Genomic DNA, 19377 nt, shown 5'->3' with positions numbered 1-19377 from the left:
TCCCGTCTCTGGCGAGACGATTAGTTCTAGTGACTTCAGGACTGCAACGCGCAAAGATCCACTCGTCTTGTGTAAGCATCATGAAATATCTGTGTTTCTGGCAATGACCTGAGAAATGCTTTAATACTGGCCTGGCACAGGCTTCCTCTAGCGTCTGCGTAGTCCATCCCTGACATGATACACTAAACTAAGGAATAGTGCTGTTTATTACCTTTGTGTTGTTTTCCCGTAATAATTCATAGAAGATGAGCCCGAGGTGCACAGCTCAGGTTGCAGGGTGGCTGGGCTTTATTTAAGCACTAAGACACACATGATAAGCAGTGCATTCCTATGTGATTATGCCTCCAGTAGTGTTAGGAGGCACAAGGTCAAAAGGCTCAGTGACTTTAACTACCTGAGAAGTGCCATGTAATCCCCTGCAAATGGGCTGTCTGCAGTGTCTTATTGCTGTATCAGAGAGGGAATTATTTCTTTTTTAAAGGCAGGGACATGAATTAGGTCTGTAATTGGCACAGGTATGACGTCACTGACTGCCAATCAGAAATCCTCTTTGTCTTGGATTTTAACACCTTAATTTCGAGTTCAGGTCATCTGAACAAACTGATTTTGTTAAAACGGTGTTTGATCCTCTTTGTGCTGAGTCCCATCTGCTTGGGTTAGTGAGGGAAAACAGCATTTGTGCTGTGTGTGCTGCGAGTCCCTCGGCGGTAGCTTTTGTATCACCATCAGGCACTAAACGGGGACCGCAAAGTCTTTGCAGAGCTGGGGATGTGCAAGCCATGTCTGGACTTGTAGTGCCTAGAACGTTATTTAGAGTCAGAAACTCAAGGAAGCAAGGGGAGGGCAGACAGCAAGGTAAGCACTTCAGGATCCAGGCAGCATGGCTGGGATTTCAAAATCAATGTGTAGCCATCAAATTCGTTCAGCCTAGCACTGTCTTTTCCTTTTTATTGGTAAACATAACCCCCAAAATAATAAAGTCATCCCAATTTACAGTTATTGTTGATAAAATAAGTACACAGAGGTTGCAGCTTTACTAGCCTGAGCAGACGAGGAGCAGGCCACAAGAAGGATGATACTTGTCTTGGTGGTATTGAACGACCATAGGGAGTTGCTACCATTTTTGAAGCGGGGGGATGAGAGACCCCAGAATAGGGAGATTTCCCTTTTTTTTCTCCCCACTTTAAGCCCCAGCAGAAGAGAAGGTGAAGGCACAGCCCCTTTGAAACTCTCTGCAGCCCCGTGGGGCTCGTTTCCCTGGCTTCCAGCCAACAGTCGCTCCTCCTGCAGGGGAGAGAAAAGCCTGCACTAAGTCCCCGGGGTCAGTCCCAGAGGATGCTTTTCCTTTGGGAGAATGGGAAGGGATGCCAGAGGTGACGGCTCGCCTGCGTCTCGCGTCTGCCGGCGGGTGGGATGCGAGCATCTGCGCATGGGAAGGTGCGAAACACACCGGTCAAGGGGATGCTGTGAAAGTTGCTGTTCAGTTGCAGAAGGTTTTGGGGGCAAATCATCCTGTTAGAGGGCAAAAATTTAACTCCTAGTTTTAAAGGCTTAAAATAAATCTATCTTCATAACCCGACTGCAGTGCTTTTTTCCTTAGATACGTTATAGAGGTAATGATACCTCTACAGTGAACTCAATTAACCTTCTGCAGCCTTCCGTGTGACAGGGAATCCTAAATCTTCTTTTTTATGAGTGTATGTGCAAGATTTGAAGCTACTCTGAACTTAGCGTTAATAAATGCCATTTCCTAATTGGTGCCCATTTGTTTGTATTTTTTTACAGTGAGAAAGACATGGTGGCTGTGAGTGGGATCTAGTGTTCATGGTTGTGAAGAGCCTTCTACACAGGAGTGAGGTAATATTATTATCATTATTATTATTATTGCAGATCTGTTGCTTGTGTGGGTGCCTTTTGGGGTTTCTCTTGTTCAGGGATGTTATAAGATGATCTTAAGGAATTTAGCTTTGTCTCTCGGTGTTGTTTTGTATAAATGGACATTCATTGCCAAGAAGAACTTTGTGACTCTTCTCTGTCTGAGACCCGGTGCATTTTGAGCGTCCTTTGGAAGTGCTATGGGAAAAAGGATAGGAAGGAGAACCCGTGTATTCAGGCTTTTGCAGCTCAGTTAGTTTTGCTGCAAATCTTCCTTCTGCTCTGCGATACATCCTAGTAGGTGCACATCGCATCAGGAGGCTCGGTAGTGTTGGCTCCTGCCTCATTCCTGAGATCTCTACAGGAACACATGCTGTACAGAGCAAAATGTTTCGTCTGGGAGGGGGGACGTCAGCGAGAAATGAGAAAACAAGAGAAATGGATGATTCCCCCATAATGCATACCCTATGATATAATCATTGTTGTTTGATAAAAGAGACACTTTAGCGACTTTCAGTGCCCTGCTAGGTATGTCTGGATTTATTATTCAAAAAGGCACAATCAAATCTCTTCATTCAGTTGACAAATGGGAGCTATTCAATTCAGTATCTGCCTCTTATTTATAGCATATAGCGGGGTGATTTATATGCTGGCTGCAGATCTTCCAAAACGGTTTTAATTAGCAGCATTGGCTATTAGAATGAGAGTCCTGCAGCATCCCTGTCATACACATCCCCTTAAAATTGAATAGAAATCACGCTCTTTGCCAGGTAATGCTTCTCTATTTTTTCGCAATGCCGGCAGGAAAACGTACCTGTGCGTTAGTAGCTCAGAGGATGCATTTCTGTTTGAAGCTCCAAGGGGGCAAGAAGGGGGAGGTGGAGGAAGGTGATGCTATTTATTGCTGTGCCTTGAGGAAACAGGGCAACCCTTGGGGCGTTAGCGCTAACATCTCATGGGGGTTTGCAAATGTCATAAGCGACTTTGGTTTTGAGAATAAAGTAGCGCCGAAGACGCCAAGCCCAGCTGCTCAGGCTGCCGGCGCCGTTGTTTCTGGGCTCTGCTCTGGATTTCTGTGCTGGGGGGGATGACGGATCTGAGAAGGCAGGAGCCCTCATCCCAGCGTGTCCTGTGGTTGGAGCTTTCACAACGTTATTTTTCTTGTGTGCATTGTCTGATGATATAAGTAAGCATTTCCCCAGCTGTTCCCTTATCCGCAGAGCTGCTCGGGCTTGTGGTCTAATTGGTACCCCTGAGGTACAGACCAGAGGAAGGCGCGGTGCGGAGGTGAGTTCAGTAGAGGCACTAGTTTGAGTCTCTATTATTTTCACGCATCTAGTCGGAATGTAATCCCTTTGAGACCTCTGCCTATCTGTCAAACCTGAGATCAGCCAACAGGTTCAAAAGTTATTTGGGGAAGCGGTGACTGACAGAACAATTGCATGTCTCTTGTTGTTTTTTTTTTTTTTTCTCTGGGAAACCAGGCTAAAAAAGCGCAGGAAACATAAAGAGTATTTTTTGTGTTTTATGCTGTGTGTGTAGCATGCAGAATGGTCTGTTGTTACGTTTCCACTGATCTTTTTTTGACATGAGCCATGCAGTCATTCTGTCTTCACATCAAATAAGCCTTTGTACTACTTGTCACCAGCGCGCAGTGTCTCCGAATACGTGTAAACTCCGTGTTTGCTACATCCCCTCGTCAAAACTCTGCTGCTGCCTGCGGGTGGGCGGTTCTGCTCAGTCTCTGGGTGTTTTACATTTACGCTGGAGAGCAAGAAAACCTTAGAAAATCTTCAGTTTGAGGTTGACAATAATATGAGAAGAGAGGACATGAGCACTGGACCTGGTCGCAGATGCTCGGTGTCTCTGCGTGTCCCTCCCTTGGAGGAGGTCCAGGGCACAAGCCACAAATGAGGGAAAAGGCTGAATGAAGTTCACCACTGCCCCGCCAACACTGTGCATGTATGGTGCTTAGGAGAATGATGGAAAAACGAGGAAATAGGAGGTGAGGTCACTAAAAAATCCTGCTACAAACAAGCCTGAAATAAATGTGGTCAGAAGGGGAAGGGCAAGTAGGGATGGAAATGGTTCCTGTGGTTTGCAAGTGGGAGATGATGGACTCTGCAACCAGGACAGCATCACAGCCACGGGTAACTCACAAATCAGTGCATTCACTGTCAAAATCCTCTGACTGAACACAAGTCAGACTTATTTATTATTTTTTTTTATCTACGAAAGTTCTGTTTAGGTATTTTTATTTCCTTTTCTGAGCATATTGATAAAGCACATTGTTTAAGGAAGCTTTCAAATTATTAACATATTTGGGCTTGTCTTTGAGCCAAATGAATAGTATTTGGTAAGCTGTCTTCGGATATTACACTAAGTGCTTTTCTAGTGCAATTCTAATAGAGTGTAGGGCTGAATTGGATGGTGTTACCTATTAGTGATTAGAAAGTGAAGGGCTTTCAGTGCCTCTGGACTGCAGTGTTGGCTTTGATTGATAGATCAGGCATTATGCATTTCATCGGTTTTAAATTTGGCCTTAAAGTAATGAGATTTCCTCTTAAAATTCCTCTTTTCCGCAACATTTTGAAAACGTTTTGAAGGCATGAATTGGGGAGGAAAAGAAAGAGGAGAGAGAACAGTTTTGTTCGTAAACACTTAAATAGTAAATTGGGCATTAGTCAGTGGTACAGACTAAACTCTGCCGGAGAAAGGTAGTTTTAAATCGCCAAAATATTAACACTGTAATTATTGAGCATGGATAATAGTTATGAATTATGGATCAGTCAGGTTAGCAAAATCACAGCCGCCTAATAGAGAAAGGTATGATGGGAATGTGAGGGGAAAATGATTGAGGATTCCCTCTTAATATTTTCATATGCTTCTCTCCGCAAAAGAGGTTGCTGCCGTTCTCTGGTCCCTGAGAGCTGCACAAGGCCACCGAGGGCTGGAGCATCCCCGCCTGAGCAGCACCTGCTCTGTGGGAGGACAGTCTCTGTGCCACCAGGGCTTTTCGGTGTGCCAGCCCAGCTGGGCGGCCCCCAGTGCTGAGCTTTATTTGACGTTGTGGCCAGTTGTCACCGTTGAAAAATCCTGGCGTGCTCCGAGGCACAGCACCTGCAATGGGAATCGCTGCCGCTTTTAAACCTGATCTTCCCTGCGGAGGCTGTGGAGGGTGGCAGCGATGCTGGAGTGGTTAAGGACCACGGCTCTAACTTTGCTGATGACCCACTATCTTATCTTGAGAAAATACCTTCCCATCACCGCCTCTCAGTTCCCCTGTCTGTAAAATGAAGATAACGTCATGTCATACCTCTGCAAAGTGTTTTGACGTCTAGGAAGGAAAAGTGCAACCTCGACACACTCAGGGAATATCCTGCTACCAAGCGACTCCAACAGGAGCTCTGGGAACTGCTCGCTGTTAGGATATTTTTATTTTTGTTATCCGTGTGATTGGTGTGTCCTTGGCTTTGCCATGGCAAGAGGTTCTGCCCTGTCCCTCTTCGTTTTATAAGAGCAAGTTGGTGGTGGTGTTAACGTACAGCTGCTCTTCCATGGGTTATTCAGTTTGTATCTGGCCAGCTTCTTGTCTGTCTTTCAGCCACATCTATTTTCTCCAAACAAAACCAGTTTTTGTTTTACTTCATTTTTTAGAGGACGGCTGTAATGCGTTTGAGTTGTTTGCAATAAACTTTTGAGATTCAGTGACCTTTGTTAATCAGGAAGGGTTGTTTGGTTGGTTTTTTTGAGATCTACAGGAAGAATTAATCATATGTAAACTGTTTGCTTTAAAGAGTCTCTTACTGAATTTGGGATTTCCCAGGTAGTCATGGAAAGGTCAGAGGCTGGAGGCAGAAGCTGTGAGCAGCTGGGAAGAGGGGAGCTGGAGAGCACTGCAGGAGGACAAACCGTCTCAGAGCGGTTTCAGAAGTAGGGAGAGACCTGTGGTACCACATGGCACTGGGGAGAGCCCAGTGTGTTTGAGAGACTGGCCTCAAGCCAGAAATACGGAGTGTCTAGGGAAACAATATACAGACGAGCAGCACGCTGTTGTACCATGCTCATTTTTGCCTGCAAAATTCTGCTGTTTCAAAGGCAAGTTTTTGTGCTTTCAGCAAAATCTTCCTTGGCCCTACAAGACTCTGAAGTCATACGTGGCTCAAAGAAACCATGAGAATTTTGCAGAAGTTTGCAGTCAGCTGCTGACGTCTCAGCTGGTGGTACAGTCCCTTCTCCCAGGCACATCGGGTACAGGAGTCTCTAAAGGAGAAGCTTTGCCTTGTGGACTCTACCACCGTCAGCTGTTGGTGAGAGCTGCGTGTCCCTCCAAGCGGCCACCTAAACCCTCCCAGCATTGCAGTGCTGTAGCGAGGACCATCCAGACTTCAGTCCCCTCCTGCTGCTGAGAATAAGTCCCAGGGCTATGCTGAGGAAGGACGTGCCACGTCTCTGCAGGAACCAGAAAGGGCACTGCTGCCGGCACGTGTTGCTTGATGTGCCGGGGGAGAGGAGCTTACGTGCAGTTCATCCTTGCAATTGAATAAATGGGTGAACTGTATCAAAAGTTACCATCAGCACCCTGAAGTAGTAATGGCTGTAGAAGCAGAGGGATGGTAGGGACTTTCTTGGTTGTCCAGTAGTGTGTCCTATACCTTTCTGTCACACTTTGGAAATAGATTCCCCAAAGAGTCCCTTTCCCAGAAGCTCCGTGGGATGAAGCAGAGCTGTCGGGCGTGTTAGGTGGTGGTTCATGGTCAGAGCGGTGGAAAGTGGCTCCAAAGCTTCCAGTGCAGACCCCCTGAAGAGAGAGAGGGCTTCCCCCTGCAGGTGTGCTTTTTGTTGTTGCTAAATACGTTCCATGAAGCTTAGCTTGGGGGAATTTCATAGTATAGCAAACTCCTGTGGGGTTGTTGTCTCTTACCAGCCGCTGTAGCAATGATTATGGGGACCTTATAGCTCTGGGTTAAACCCACAGAGGAAAAAGAGTTCATGGAGAAAAGGGCAATTGTCAAAAGAGAGGGTCAGTCAATGTCATCGATATCCTAAAGGCTGCAATGTCTTGATGTATAGTGTCCTTAGTAAGGAAGGTCTTTCTCTGAATTTTATAGAACTCTGCATGTTTAAGCCAAACCACTTAATGTTGTTTTAATGCATTTTGCTGTATTCAGTAGTGGTTTTCACTTGTGAGTCCTTGGCATGCCGTTCGTTTCTCAATGAAGATAATGTTGGGAGATGTCTCACAAATTAGTTGCGGTCTTTGATTTCCTACTGTGCAGTTCTGTTGTTCACCCCACTTAGCTTCTCCAGGTGATGCAGTGGAGCCTGTCCTCAAACTCGGTTTCAAATTTCTGTCAAGTCTTGGAGAATAATTGCATTACGTGTTACAGGGAAGCACATTTGGAGGGTTTCATTCATGGAAGTACATCGCATGACAGTCGGCAGAGTTTACCGAATTTCTTCTTTGCCCGTACAGGGGGAGGACATCTCGAGCACCATTAACCCTTCCTTCCCTTCCAGGGAAGCGGAGGGAGGGAGATGGCACCTCACCAGCCATCCGTTTGCAGTGTGTGCTGTTAACTAGGGATGTATTTAGGTCCTGATTTCTGCCAGTGTTCAGAGGGACTTCGCTCCCGGGTGGCTCAGAGCTTAGGGGCTTCTCAAGGCTCAGGCTGCAGCAGTGAAGCATGGGCATTGCTCTTTCTCCTGATGATTAAAGAACAGAGCTCTCTCTTTAAAGAGTTCCTTCCTCAAAAACATTAATCAAAAAGTTACGGGCTAGAAACATTTCCGTCCAATCCAGAACACACAGAAAGTCTGGATACGAATGATTTAAAGACTATGGGAAAGCATAAAGATGTTGAGGTGAATTTACTACTTTGTTCAGTGCCACAGATTGTGTGAGGGCTCTTCAGCATGAATTAAAGAAAGGTTCCAGTCATGAGATATTACAGTTTAATTCAGACGTTAGCACAGTCAGGGAGAAGACAGTAATGTATTTGCACAACCAAATAGGATTTCCCATACCGGATCGCACCTCGGATGTATCTGGTCCTGTTTCTGTATGGACCGTGATATGCGTGTAAGGAAAAATAATGTTACATGGGATAATAGGCAGCTGTGGAAGTCTACTAATAGTTGGCTCCTATCCCAACGCTGACCGTGAGAGTTCATTGTTGAAAAGCCCTGCTGGATGTGAGGATGGTCTCCTGACCTTCATCCACCTCAACGCATTGATGAATCGCCTACATCTGCACCTTGTTCATATCAAATAGCAGCGAGTTCTGCAGGACAATGTGCTTAAAAGCATACCCAACATTTTTTAAAGGCAAGAGTTAAATGTGATGTTTGTCAGAGTCATCTGTTGCCACATTTTTATACTGAGACGAAGGTATACCAGAGAGCTTGCTTTATCTTCGTTAAACCACTTGCCACTCAAGTATAACGCCCCCTCCATTGCTTTTCATTCATCCCTTCTCCAAACTGAAGGTGATACCAGCTTTCCTTGCCTCTAAAAATATTTGTACGTCGTTTTTAGCTGTTTTTTTTCCTTTCTTTTTGAGGTCACGTGTGCTGGTTTCATTCGAGGTGAGATGCACTTCCCAGCTTGGTATTTTAAGTGTCATTTCTTGTTCTAGTCTCTTTAGATCTTCACTTTGACTTTCTGACCGCTTCTGTTGACAGACCCGTGACTTTCTTGGAGCTCTTATTTCTCCTAGAAAACGTGGAGGAAATAGAGGTGGCCAAGGAAGAGCATTGTGCCTGTGTGACTCCTGTGCTAGAAGATTTGTTTTAGCCTTCTGAAGGCTTTCTTCCCCCCTGATTTTTTTTTTTCCAGTTTAAGAGTTTCCAGCAATGGCTCTGAAGTAATCCCAGTGCTCCGTCTCTTTCCATTTTTCGGCTGAGAAAGCTTTGCACTGTGCGTTACAGGGGCCATCAAACCGGGGTCTATTGCACATCAGCGGTGTTTGCTGCTCTCTTCAGAAACAGTGTTCCCGGAGCCATGCCGTGAGGAGCTCAGCGAACAGATGGGCCAGGAAAGTACCTTGCTCTCGGTGGGTCTGGAGAATGAACTCATTATCCAGCCAGTGGTCTGTCACACGAGCCTCATTTACCAGCGGCTGGTGGAAAAAATAAAACCCTGGAAAGTGATGCCTTGCAGGGTGTGAGTGCTGCGGCGCCAGCCACGTCGGTGTCAGTCAGTGAGCAAGCTTGTTGGGTATGAGGAATTGGGAGGAAGCCTGGAGAGGCAGAGAGTTTACAAACTGGCATCAAAAAGCTTCATAAAAGATGACAGATAGTCAAGGTTTTGGGAAGCAAAAAAATGTCACATGGAGAGGAGCCACATTTTGAGGCTGGCTCTGTGATTTGGACACACCTCAGATGAAGGTCCCATTTCCTTAGGTGGTATGTCCTGACACGTATTTCCTAAAAAAGCCATAAAGTATTAACAAAATATGTTAAAAAAGCACTATGTTCAAGCAAACAAAAAGGACCAAAAGTGCCCAGGTTATGTTAGACTGGATAGGTAACTGGACAGCTTTCCATCTTTCTCCTCTTCAAATGCCAACTGGGAGACATCTCTGTGCCCCACACGGCTCAGCCTCCTGCCTTGGCAGCCAGGGAGCATCCACGGGGGCATCTGAGCTCAAACCGCCCGACAAAGGTAACATCTTCCTCCTTGTTTCTTGCCCACTCATCAGCGGGGAACGCACTTTGCTAGAAGCCTGGTGCAATTTTGGAAAGCCGGGAGAGATGAGACTCCAGGATTTAGCCAAAGGGATGGTTTGATAGTGTTGGGGTTTGGCTCGGTCGTTGTGGTGATGGGTTGAGGATTTCAGGAGTCCTCAGTAGCTGCTGCTTCGGTTGCTGTTAAAGGTAGGGAAATGTTTGGCACCGGTTTACTGAGAGGAATACAAAAAGTGTCAGTCAGCAGCAGTCTTAGAAAGGGAAAGTGCAGGGTGGGAAAGCTTTTGTTTGTTTATAGTAAAATCCATTAGGAATATGGGGGAAGTTGTTGCCTCCAAGTTGCTCTGTGGGTTTGTCAGTGAGTGATCGATGGCATGTTAATGGTTTTAAGCTCCCTGCTTCAGTAAAATCACTGGGAAATCTGGCTGAAAAATATTTGGCTGCCTGTATAATCCCAAGTTTTATGCAGGCAAAGCACACGGTATCCACTGCTCCTGTGTGGAGCGGGATCCTGCACCCGCATGGGAGAGTCCCATCAAAACAGCACGTATCTGATGGGCGCCAGTAGGATCTCCTGTGTGGGGAGAGATGGGAGGATACTTTAGCTTCGAATTTAGCAGGATATTTTTAAAACGTATAAAGACGCCAAAACTATGTCCCCAGAGGCTACTGCTGGGTATTTTTGTGTTTGTTTTTGTTTTTTTTTTTTTAAAGAAAAAACAACCCTAGTACCTGACACAGCTGGCACCGTGACGGTACATAACCTTTACCATAGGTGAAGAGGCTGGAGGCAGACAGATGTTCCAGCGTTGTTGGCTGTGGATTCTGCATTCTGCGCCCGCACGTCGTGCCCAGATGGTCCTTTGTAGTGACGTGGCAGCCTCTACCTCCTAACGCCCCGTCCCACCTGTTGACACTTACAGTATGTCTCAAAAGAATAGCCGACTTGCTGGGGAGAGGAAGACAAAAAGATACAGCAGCACTTCTGGCTGTGAAACAAGGCAAGCTGTGCTGTAGTGCATAGCAAGGAAGCCAACAATTACGGATCTCTCCAAAGCAGGAGGCTTTATATAAATAATACATTCTGGTAATTCACCAGATTGCGGTACGTATGGAAATACAGAGGACTTTCTCTTTTTCTTTTTCTTTTTTTTTTTTTTTTTTAATGAAAGGGAGCTCCTGTCCTGAGAAAAATTAGTCGATGCTGAATTGGGTTCTCTTCCTGCATGCTCAGCTTTATATGGAGAATAAAAAAGGGCAGGGAAGAACAAATTGACTCTGGAAACCACCTCTTACAAGCCTGGCTTCAATCTTGCCAACCCTTCCTATAGAAATGAGCCTTCTGCCCACAGAAAGCAGCTGAAGTGGACAAGCCCCTTTGCAGTGTTCACAGAGCAGGTTTCAGCAGATTGCGCCCGCGCTGCCTCCCAAGAGACTCATCTCTGGCCTTTGTCCAGAGATGAGTCTGGACAAAATGATGTTTCAGAGATGAAACATCTGACCCCATCTCTCGCCTTTGTCCTCGCAGCAGGAGCAGGACTTCTGCCCGATCCATTCCAGCATTGGCACAAGTTGGGTTGGCTTCAGCCCTTCATCTGAGAGCTGGAAATAAACCCAGAATAAGCTTAGACTTCAGCGTCATTCATGTCACACTGCTCTGCAGGTGAGAAGGGTCTTCAGTAGTAAATGTAACACTGTAGGACCATCGCTCAGCGCACAGGGCCTCAGTGCTTTCCCTAATGGTCTGTGGGGAACCCTGGCTGGACGGTGAGCTGGCCCAGCATTACTAGCCTCACAAGGACTACACTGACTCCCAGCAGCAGGAAGATAAAGTAATAGTTATTGCTTTCTAATAAATTACAACTTGTGGTTAAAAAATTGAGCGCTGACTCAAGGTGGCGTTTGAGTTGGTTGGTTTGTTCAGGTTCAGAGCAGGAGAGCTGTACGGCAGGGAGCGTGGTAGCCGGGGCACCACACGGACCTTCACAGCTGTTTAAGGCATAGTACGGTATCACACAAAATATTTTGCAGGCAGGCACTTTGCAAACCCCAGAAAGTGTTTTACAGATTCTTCTGCAGAGGAAGTTGCCATTCAGTAGCATGGTTTATTTATTTTGTTTGGTTTATTTGGGTTATTAAACGTGTTTTATTTATAGAGTGTGCTTTCTAGAGAACCATCTGCATACGTGTTCTTAAATAAAACACGCGGGACTGTGCATTTGCAGATGCTGGGTTGCCATTTGTGTGCGTTGGGCCGTGTCGGGTGCCAAGAGCAGCTCTGTGGGATTTGTAGGAAGGGGTGGAGCGGTGCATGGGAGTACTCAGCACTCACCTGGAGACAAGAGCCAACCTCTCTGTGTTTGTGAGGAGAGCGTGTGCGTGGCTCGCTCTGTGCCCAACCCACAGCTGCTGATCTCTGCAGATCCCTTGTTCCACCCAGAATCACAGAATGGTGGGGGTTGGAAGGGACCTCTGGAGATCATCTAGTCCAACCCCCTGCCAGAGCAGAGACACCCAGAGCAGGTTGCACAGGAACGTGTCCAAGTGGGTTTTGAGTATCTCCAGAGAAGGAGACTCCACCACCTCTCCGGGCAGCCTGTGCCAGGGCTCTGCCACCCTCACAGTAAAGAAGTTTTCCTCATGTTGAGATGAAAGTTCCTGTGTTCCAGTTTGCGCCCGTTGCCTCTTGTCCTGTCCCCGGGCACCACTGAAAGGAGTCTGGCCCCATCCTCCTGACACCCACCCTTTTAGATACATTGATAACCATTAATGAGATCCTCTCTTGGTCTTCTCCAGGCAGAACAGACCCAGGTCTCTCAGTCTTTCCTCATCAGAGAGATGCTCCTTTCCTTCGATCATGTTTGTAGCCCTCCGCTGGACTCTCTCCGGTAGTTCCTTGTCTTGCTTGAGAATGACTAAATTCTAGCCGGAATCCTTTTAAGCATAAGCATGGAAGGATCTTGCTAGTGACCTTGTGTCATAAAAAAGTGTGAATTTGTGTGTGTATGAATTTTTGCACCATCTGTTCCCTTTCCTGCAGCACAGTGAGATTTTTGTCTCCTTTGCTCCATTCCAAGCAGGTACGTGTGATACTGATGTCCGCTACAACATAATACAGATTGCACACATTTTTTCCACTGGAACATATCAGTACATGGGCGTAGGTGTATCAGTGCAATGCGGGTAGAAATCTATTGTGATAATAAACACCCTCCTGCCTTCATCTCCTCTTCTCATCCTCTTAATTAAATTGAAATTCCTAAGACGTTATTCAGTTTGAGATTTGTTTTTTTTTCTCCTCCTGAGAAACCCAGGTAGAAGGAATTATGTGCATAATGGTGTGGCCACTGTATTTCCGCGTAGGTTTTGTCCTAGCAATCTACAGAGCGGCCAGTAGGCAAAGAAGCCCTGCTTATAAGAGCAATTTCATATCATTATTAATGACCTGGAAGCTGAAATCAAATATTGCCAGTCTCTGGCCCTCGCAGTGCTTTGACACTGACACATCGCAAGGAAAGAGAAGTGTAGTTTAAGTTATACTTCGATTATAATGGGTTTTGAGAAAATTAAGATTATCATCTAGAACAGAAGTCTCTAATTAGTGTTGTAGAATGAATTTAAAACTCTTCCGCTCTCTGTCTAAACCCTTGGCCACGTAGGACTGCTCCTCCACGCAGTTTCTAATTCTGATTTCTCCACAGCAGACTGTCTGCAGAAACCTTCCAGCAAAGTTTTCGGTGTGGTTCAGGGCGTCAGAAGCCGCCTGCAGCGTGACACTCCTTCGGCTTCTTCTGCAAACTGCATCTGGGGCAAAGGGTTTTATCTGTTTGGCAGTCTGTGGTATTCTGGGGGGAAAAGACTTACATCTGGACTGCGGTCCTTGCGAAAATGTTCCTCCCCCCAGGGCTGAGGCAGTGATGTGCTTTCAAGGGTGCTCGGCTCTTTGGAAAAGCCGCCCTTTTGGGGAAATTCTGGCGTGCTGCGCTGCAGCGTTGCAGGCTGCGGTTCCCCTCGGCTAAAGCGAGGAGGCCTTGAGGACTCAGGAGTTAAATGGCCTAACGCATCCACACCTCGCAGGCTGTGTTTTAAAATCTCACGTCTTCCAATTGCATCACTTTCTCAGTCGCTGCAGCTCCCAGCAGAAGCCCGAGTGCTGTTTTATGCAGCCGTTGATCAAATCAGGATGCAAATGAGGTCCTAAAAGTACTTGTATAACATGGGAAAAAATTTACATGTATAGATGGAAACCTTTCAAATGACAAAATTTTGTAGCTGAGGCTATCGTAATTTATTAAGATGAGCTGTAGATTTCGTATGGCAGCATAATTCAGAGTTTTCACATCTTGGCATTTCGAATAATTTTAATTAAGCAATAGATTTACAATTTGTTCCAGAAGTAATACAGTCTGCTCAGATTACGCACATTTTCTGTAGTTTTGATTTTACTACTGTATTCATTTAGCTCAGCAAATTTATAAAACTAATTAAAACAGAAGTACTTTTTTTTGATTCAAATTGTAAATGAAAAACAACAATCTAATGTAAAATGACGCTTGCAGAGAAAATAAGACCAATTGCAACTCTATAGGTATTTTATAACTTAGGTTTTTTTTAAGCGAAAAGCAATTATTTTTTATAGCAGATTCTTGGCACGGTGTTACTTGTTTTCATGTTTTGAGATGCCAAGAGAGTAAGAGATTAGGATCTGATTCAGCAACATAGTCGAACATATCTAACGTTACCCATGTAATTAGGCCACATTGAATTCATAGGTTCTCGTGTTTGCTGAAGCCCTTTGCCGAACTGAGATGGTGTTTTAGAGCCAGCGCTGGCCCCCAAATTCCAACTTGGAGGTACCAGTGCATGTCGTGCTGCTCCCCAGTTCTCGTTTAAGCCTCATGTCACCGAGGGAGTGAAACGAAGCTGCAGTTCCTGCGCTATCAGCATCTTCACGCCAGGATTTTTCCTCATCTTTGGAGTCCTCCCTGGCCCCAGGTTAGTGCTGACAGCCGAGCTTTGTTACGATACGGAGAGCGAGGAACGCGTAACGTTGTTTGAACTCATTTGATGACATGCCGTTGCAGGTTTAAACACCAATTACCACGTTTCAAGTGACAAATCTGGAGGGGGAAAAAAAGATGATCATTTAATAAATTTATTATGAAGGCAAATGACTCATACATAAATCAAACTGCTTCATTAAGGGAGAAACTCAGTCAGCTAAACACGGAGGTGACAAAGGTTAACTCCACAGTCGTGACACCAACTCTTGTGTCATTTCTCCTGAGCTCTTGCGATGAGCGTGGCAGTGCCTGCTGTTGCCGTCGCCAAGTCCTCTGGCAGCAATGGCATTTCTTGCGTCACCTTTCGCAACATCAAAAGCGGTCTAAATGTTAGGAGAAGTTAGTAACCCTACTTTTGACAGAGGTGGAATTAAGGGCTTTTGTTCTTTTTTCCTGTGCACGTCTTGTGCAAGCTGCAGCGTTCCCGGCGCATCCATGATGTGAATTGCTGCATGCCTCGCAGTAACCCTCCCGGAGCAGGATCCTGGTGGCTTCCACATCTCTTGCATTAGTAACGTGTCTATCTCAGCTGATGTCCTTGCAGGACTATGAGCCTGTGTCTTTATCTGAACTGCTATCCCATGCCATTCCCGTGTTTTCTCCTACTGCTCCAAGGCCAATTTTTGCCCACCAGACTCACGTGGCAGCCATGCCATGTTTCAGCCCACGTGAAAGGCACGTTGCAGGACCTGGCTGACACTGTGGGGCTGTTCCCTAGGACAGCACTGTGTGTTTTGGCTCATTTCACACGCCAGTGCGTACCTCTCTGTGTCGTGGTTGATACAGAGAAAGAGGCTGCGGGGTGCTGTTGAGGATGGGTGAGCCACCTCGACTTTTGTCAGCTCGTTTCCAAATTCCATATAATTCTTTTATGCTCTGTGCTTTGGGATTTTGTGAACGAAGATGGGGATGATGGGGCATATCAGCTGCATTGAGAACAGAAAAAAGCGCAGGAAGGTTTTGGCCACACACAGACAAAATGGGATCATTTTTTCAGTGCCTTTGGAGCTTTTAGAATTGATGAAGATGTGGCGGAGATTTTAAATAACCCTGATAAAGAATTTATGCATCCTTTTGACCCCATACGGTTCTGCTCTCTGCGATGCTCTGCTCACGTGTGCAGCCTGATTCTCTCCTAATTTACTTATACCTTGAGCGGAAACAGGGCAGGCAGAGAAAGGCAGCACGAACACCAACCCACCATATGTTGTTTCTAATGATTGGGAATAGTGGATGCGCGCCTCGGTCTCCCAACATATTCCTCGGGCCAGGGGCCTGTGGCACTACAGCTGTTGCGCTTTTATTTCCCCCCGTATTCTCCCCTCCGCCGCTGAAATCTGCAGCCGGGAAGCTGAGGATGCTGTTGCTGTGATACGCCTTTGGATGACGGCTCTTCCGTGAGGATGCAATCGCTGCCACCTATTCCACCCCCTCCAAGTTATGCGGACCAGTGCCAAGTGGCAGGGAACACGGTTATGGTTTGGGAATGTCAGGTTTTTCCAAGCCCCTGGCATTAAATACTTCTGTTCTCATTGGTGCGGTAGAATCCGTTGCATTTTCCTAATCTGGGGTTGGTCCCAGGGCCCAGCTGCTTTTGCACATCGATGTAGAGTGAGGTAGTGCCTGAAACCAGCAATCCGAAGAGACGGTAGAATCACGTCATTGCGCTATTAGTTCATATTTTTATAAAACGGCAGGAATTCAGAATATAGCTCTTTTAATGTCTCATTCAAGCAGACAGTAACATTGAAATGTATTTTATTTGATGCCCAAGAGACGCGCGCTAGCATTTATAGTGACAATAGAAATCTACTTGTATTCCAAACTCTTCAGGAGGAACATTGATAGCTTTATTCAAAATAATGGCATTCAGAATTGCTGAATCGCATTCCCAGAGCGTCTATCCTGGAGGAAAGTCAGCGGCGTCATTCTAGTCAGAGTTCCAACAATTAAATAATATCTAAGTGAGGCATATGGGTCTTCTGGTCCGTACTGCAGGGAGGGGATAATTGAGGAATACAGAGAGGAGAAATGCATCAGGATGGTCCTGGCTCAGCTGCGGTCCCTCTTCTCTTCTCCCCTTTTTTTGGGGCGAGAAGTTTTCACCCTCTACGAGGCCCTGAATTTTGTGAGTTAGGCTGGCAGGGATGCTGAATAACAAGCAGTAAGGATAGATACGCGTTAAATACGCTATTAATCTGACAGCATTTGTTTGTTACATTTTTTGATGTAGTGGTGCATTATCCAACAGTAGTGAAGCCTCGGGTGTAGGTGACATTGTGGTGAATTTTGGCCATTTCGTTTTGCTAAGGGTTGAAGGGAGGCTCGTTTCATTTTTATAGAAGAGCTCTGAGGCCTCTGTATGAGCTCCACAAGAAGTAGCAAGATTCTGCTATTACGTTAAATATAAGACCTGCTATGTGTTAAAATAAAGTGGAAGTCTGTGTTAAACTGGCACAAGGCAGAAATTACCTCATATTCTGAAAGAGGCACTGATACCACGCAGAAAATAGTCTATTTGGAGATCATTCTGCTGATATTTTCCTCCCCTGTATCTTTTTGGGGAGGAAAACAAGCTCTCGGTGGCTGAGGAGTTCATTTTCTCCCGCTGCTGCATTTTCCATTGAAGTCATCGTAATCCTCCATTTGTGACATCAGAGTTACTGGCTAGCGAGATAATTATGATTTCACAAACTGAAGATTATGACCTTCAAATGAGGAAGGCACAGTGGGGAGGACAGATTCCTAAGCAACAGCCATCAGATATTTGTGAAATATTTGCGAAAATGTCCTTGCAGTTTAAAAAAAAATTGAGGGAGAGAGGGCAGGAGGGAAACATCCAAAAAATATTATCAGCAGAATGAGTTGCCAGCCAGCATTTTTTTTTCCCCGAGTTTTCCATTTGGTGCCCATGATTCTCTAACCTGTCTCATTTAGCCTTAATGAACACGAGACTTTTTTTTAGCATGCCATATGTGCTGTGGTCCTTAGGAAAAAAAAAATGCATCCAAATAACTTATTTTTTATGTTCTGACTCTACCCAATCATAATTTACATTTTGCACAGTTTGATGCCCATCTGCAACGTCTTTACTATCAGAAAAGGTAATAAGAAAGGGAGGAAAGAAACATAGGAACATGTTGAACAACTAACACAAGAAAACCTGGTTGGAAAAAAAATCACTTTTGTCCCTGCGTGAAGAAACAACTCGGAAAATGGGTTGAAATCCTGTCTCCAGTGGTGGGGCCAGCTCCTGTATCAGCAAGGCCTGGAGAAGAAGAGCCCCAGCAGTTGTCCATGTGTGTCTGGGGAGTCTCATGCTCTGTAAGGGGGTGGGCGAGTGGTCCCCCCCGTGGCTGGGGAGGCTGAGGAGCAGCCACGTGTCTTGAAAATGAGCCCTCACTCTTGGTATGAAGTTCAGAAAGGAGCTCTCTGTACAGAGGAGTTGGCCTCAACCAGAACCTTATTTGCAATTATGAGACAGGCTATTTAGTGACCATAAGCTCTCCCCTGTCCAAAGCTCCTTGCAAACATTTTGTCCCGAAAAGGTGGAAGGCCTTGAAAGAACATCTGTCCCTCTTTAGTCTTCCTTGTCCTTAAAAACACTCTACTCCCCTGTTTTTACTTTGGAGCTTGGCAGAAGGAGGTGGGAAGGAAGGAAACACTAAAGGGAGGTCCCAGATAGCTCCAGGAGCACGTTTCCACTGTGTGATTTTCTGCCTGATGGGCTCTGAGACAGTTCCCAGCACGGCGCTGATGGACTATGAGCTTCTCTGCATCCTCGCTTCTGCTGAGCGCTGTGTATGTGGGGCCTTGTTCTCAGCGACTGCAACAAATGATAACAATTAATTGCATTTCGAAAACAATCAACGTTTTCTAAACAAAGCTCCAACCGTAACAAACCAAATTAGTCACATCAAGCCATGGGAGAGCCCTGATACGGCCGGGCCAGAGGTCCGGCATCTCTGCAGCCCATCTTGGCTTCCCTGTGACCCCGTGCAGGGCAGGGTGTGGGACACAGCAGCAGGGGCTCTGCTAGTGTCCCAGTTCCCATTTTCCTTCCTAATCACCTCTAAAGTCTATTTTTTCCTCTAGTAGCCCGAGTCAGAAAATTATGTGTATGCCTTGCCTGGAATGGTGCCGGTTCAGAAATGTTTCATTTTGGTAACGTGAGCTGATGGGAGCTATTAAAGCCCAACGAGACCTTCAGTTACTTCAGCCCAGATTTTACAAACTCCGAATTTAAAAGTTGGTTGCAGTAGTCAGTGTGGTGCTTTTAGCCTTTTCCAGTCTCTGTGGGAAGCTAGCCCGGGTTTAATGACTTACAGACTCTTTATATTTAGCGGGTGATTTAAATTACCAAACAAGCAGTGCTTCTTACTTAAATGATGCAAAGAAGAGAAATTCCTGGTGTTAACGTTAATTCCTGGTGCTCCGTTTGGATGCGAGGAGCGGCGGCAGGCACTGCAGGGGCGCCTGAGGGACCATGCAGTGGGCGATGAAGCATCTGGCATGTGGGCTAAGGTCTTTGTCAAGGTGAAGAGGAGAGGTTTCTTGACATTGGGTATAGCAGTTGGTGGTTTTCCATAGGTGAAGACCTCCTCCGTGCAGCCAAAGTCATGTTTGACTCTGGTTTTGCTTCCCCCACTCTAAAATAGGGATGTGGTATTTGTACGTAGCTCTGAGGCTTAGGAGGTGCTCAAGGTATAGATGATTTACGGGAAATATGCGGGAGCGCTTACAGCTAATG

At 45.9% G+C, this 19377-nt stretch overlaps 1 protein-coding gene across 6 annotated transcripts in view; it reads left to right on the top strand.

Annotated features, from left to right (window-relative positions):
- Positions 1-19377, top strand: part of DAB1 (DAB adaptor protein 1) — a 476209-nt gene that overhangs the window by 231642 nt on the left and 225190 nt on the right. For all 6 annotated transcript variants that reach the window (XM_074597941.1, XM_074597935.1, XM_074597942.1 and 3 more), the window contains one exon: positions 1786-1857. The gene's annotated coding sequence lies outside the window, so the exon portion shown is untranslated. The remainder of the gene's footprint in view (positions 1-1785; positions 1858-19377) is intronic.

This window comes from Larus michahellis, chromosome 8 (genome assembly GCF_964199755.1).
Source record: "Larus michahellis chromosome 8, bLarMic1.1, whole genome shotgun sequence".
Taxonomy (NCBI): Eukaryota; Metazoa; Chordata; class Aves; order Charadriiformes; family Laridae; genus Larus; species Larus michahellis.
Note: the sequence above shows the minus strand (reverse complement) of the source record. Positions and strands in the feature narration are given on the sequence as shown.